A 3,542-nucleotide genomic window follows, 5' to 3' on the forward strand; every position below is an offset into this window, starting at 1 on the left:
CTATTAGCTCTCAGGAGCTTCTGGGGCCCAGCCAACTGGTACCTGGAGAAACTACCCCTTGTGCCAGCTGGACTGCTGAAGCAGCTCTGAGAGTTCCCTGCACCCTCTGCCCACTGCAGCAGTCTGGTAGTGGGGGCTGCTGCCTGGCTGTGACCTGCTGTGCACCTGCCAGACCCAGATGGGGACTGCACAGCCAGTAGAGGCATCTTCCCTTCTGGGCCAGCTGCCAGTGGGCTGCGGTTGCAGGGTTGGCCTCTGTGCAGCACTACTGCCATGTGTTCCTCCTGCCCGGCCATCTGGGCAGCTATCGCCCAGATGTTTTGGGTGTGGTGGCCTGCTTTGAACTGTCAAAGCATGTCCTAGCCCCATTTGGCCAGGAGGTCAGCCACAGTCAGCTGGGTCCAAGGTGCCAGCTCTGAGCAGGCAAGGTCCTGCCACTGGCCTCCCCAGAAGGAGTTTTGGTATTCCCTATTGGAAAACTGAAAAATCCCTGATTAAAAAAATCCCAAAGTCACTCTAAAGTACCCCTAAATCCATGTTCCTCCACAAGTAAAAGAAAAGACCACTATAGAGAGACAGAGACCAGTTGGACTATGTTTTATTGATATATCTACAGTGTTAGAGTAAGTCTCTTATAATAATATAGTGAACTCTATATACATGTTTCATGAACATATATTTTGCTGCCCTCCCAAAGGAGCAATGGCCCCCCAACAGGGGGTTCAGGCCCCCCAACAGGGCTATGCCCTCACACAAGGGGTACAGCCCCCCAACAGGGGCCAAATGGCCCCCGCAGGGGCTACCACCCCCCCCTGCAAGGCCTACATGCCCCACCCCAGCCCTACGATGGCTGCCCCACCCAGCCTCACCCTCCAGTTTGCACCCCCAGGCCCCTATGGCTACCCCCTAAGGCACCATCACTTAAAAAAACCAGGAAAAAAACCTCTGCTTACCTTAGAAGCAGTGGGGGGGGGCTCCAGAGCCCACCCCCCAGACAGCACAGGACAGTGGGGGGGGCAGGACGGCCCAGGCTGGGGCTTCTGGGGCTGTCCCTCTACCCCGGGCTGTGTGGGAGGGGCCCCAGTCCGCCAGATGGCAGTTCAAGTTGCCGGTAAGTGCCGGGTTTTTTTGGGGGGTATTTTTAAAACTATTGGATGGGGGGCAGGGATTGGGGGGGCTGGGAAAATGGGTGGGGCCGGTAGGGTCTCCCCCACGGTCCCTTTTTCCCCTCCTCCAGCTCCCCCAACCCCTTACTCACCGGCACTGGAGCCCTGGTGCTGAACACGCAGCCTGGCCGGCCACATGTTTCAGCACCAGGGCTATGGACCAACCACAGAGACACTGACAGCCAGAGCATCTGTGGAGAAGCCAGCCTCCGGTTGTCTAAGGGAGTCTGGGACCATGCCCTGCTCTGCTTTTTTAAACTTTGATTTTGTTTAAAACCCCTGGATATCCATTTTTTCATTCCTGCACATGCCTCTCACCCCACTTCAAAGGGGTTTGAGGTGGGGCAAGAAGCACGTGTACGCTCATCTGGATGTGGCCCCAGAGTCAAAGGAGCTATGCAACCAGATCTATCTGGCATGCTCTGAGCGATCTCAGAGCAGGCTGCCATAGTCTGTTTGAACCTTCTTGAGTTATGTCTGTGTTGGTTGTCATTGGGCATGTCTACATCAGATGCTACTGTGCAGTAGTTGCCGTGCATTTGCTTATACAAGTACTAAATAAGTAACCAGAGTTACTTCACAGTAGTGTTGGTGAGTGACGCTACTGGGCAATAGCCTGATGATACTGCAGAGTAGCATATTAGCACTGTCCATACTGTGACACTAGTGCGCAGTATTATTCAGCTACAGTGCAGTCAGCATCTTGTGCAGATGTGCCCATTGTCTCCAATAACAAAGCAGGGGCATTAGAGATGTCCTTTGGGAAACAAAAGAGTACATAGGAGTTAGAGTTTCCATACTATCAGAACTTCTATTTACAATTAGTGAGACAAAATTTACAGCAAAATAACAAAACACCATTCCAGCCAGGGCTTCGTTGAGCCAGGTCTTAAAAGCCTCCAAGGATGGAAATTCCACCACCTCTCTAGGTAATCTGTTCCAGTGCTTCACCACCCTCCTAGTGAGAAAGTTTTTCCTAATATCCAACCTAAGCCTCCTTTGCTACAACTGGAAACCATTGCTCTTTGTTCTGTCATCTGTCACCACTGAGAACAGTCTAGCTCCACCCCCTTTTGAACCACCCTTCAGGTAGTTAAAGGTTGCTATCAAATCCCCTCTCAGTCTTCTCTTAATAAACCCAATTCCCTCAGCCTCTCCTCATAAGTCATGTGCCCCAGCCCCCTAACCATTTTTGTTGCCCTCTGCTGCTGGGCTCTCTCCAACTTGTCCAAACCCTTTCTGTATTTGGGGGTGGGGGGTGTCCAAAACTGGACACAGTATTCCAGATGTGGCTTCACCATGCAGAATACAGCAGAATAATTACTTCCATTGATTTACTGGCAATGCTCCTACTAATGCAGCCCAGTAAGCTGTTAGCCTTCTTGGCAACAAGAGCACACCACTGAATCATATCCATTTAATTATCCACTGTAATCCCCAGGTCCTTTTCTGCAGAGCTGCTGCTTAGCCAGTCAGCCCCCAGCTTCTACCAGGATGGAACAATCCCATGCACTAAGTACAGGACTTTGCATGTGTCCTTATTGAACCTCATAAGATTTCTTTTGGCCCAATCCTCCAATTTGTCTAGTTCACTCTGAATCCTAGCTTTAGTTTTCAGTGCATCTACAATACCTCCCAGCTTGGTGTCATCTTTGAATTTGTTGGGGGTGCAATCCATCCCATTTTCCAGATTTTTATTCAATATCTTCATTAACATCGGCCCCAGGACCAACCCCTGGAGTGCTCCACTTGGTACCAGCTGCCAATTAGACAATGAGCCATTGATTACTACCTGTTGAGTCCAACAATCCAGACAGCTTTCTATCCACCATACAGTCCATTCATCCAACCCGTACTTCCTCAGTTACTTGCAAGAATGCTGTGGGAGATGGTATCAAAAGTCTTGCTAAAGTCAAGAAATGGTACATCCACTGCTTTCCCTGCATCCACAGAACCAGGTCTCATCATTTTTGCTTCAATCTTCACTAAAAGAAGGTTGGTTGTGACCAGATACATAAGGCAATTAATTAAAACAAGGCAGTAGTAACACAGATTACAACAGAGATATCAAGAACATGTTGATAAATTGTATTCATGTTGGCAAGGACTGATAAAATACACACCAGAGTACTTAAAGAACTAGCCAAAACATTATCTGAACTGTTAACAGCTATTTTTGAAAACTAACAGTGGACATATAGGATCCCAGAGGAATGGAGAATAGCAAAAATAGTGACTTATCTTGGAAGAGGGACAGGAGGAGGACCTTAGGCACTATTTGTGCCTAATACTACTTGGTAACTGTAATTTTCACCTTTTGCTTTGGTTCCTATATATAGGATCATGGGGGGGGGGGGGGGGGGCCAAAAGGGCCCC

The 3,542-nt window shown here is 49.3% G+C and overlaps 1 long non-coding RNA gene across 1 annotated transcript in view; it reads left to right on the forward strand.

Annotated features, from left to right (window-relative positions):
• The first annotated feature begins 503 nt into the window (after positions 1 to 503).
• LOC109302399 overlaps positions 504 to 3,542 on the forward strand; it is a 22,832-nt gene continuing 19,793 nt past the window's right edge. The window contains exons 1-2 of the long non-coding RNA XR_002098742.1: positions 504 to 595; positions 1,949 to 1,950. This is a non-coding gene — a long non-coding RNA (uncharacterized LOC109302399). The remainder of the gene's footprint in view (positions 596 to 1,948; positions 1,951 to 3,542) is intronic.

Source organism: Gavialis gangeticus, unplaced genomic scaffold, assembly GCF_001723915.1.
Source record: "Gavialis gangeticus isolate Ggan-Ray unplaced genomic scaffold, GavGan_comp1, whole genome shotgun sequence".
In the NCBI taxonomy this organism is placed as follows: Eukaryota; Metazoa; Chordata; order Crocodylia; family Gavialidae; genus Gavialis; species Gavialis gangeticus.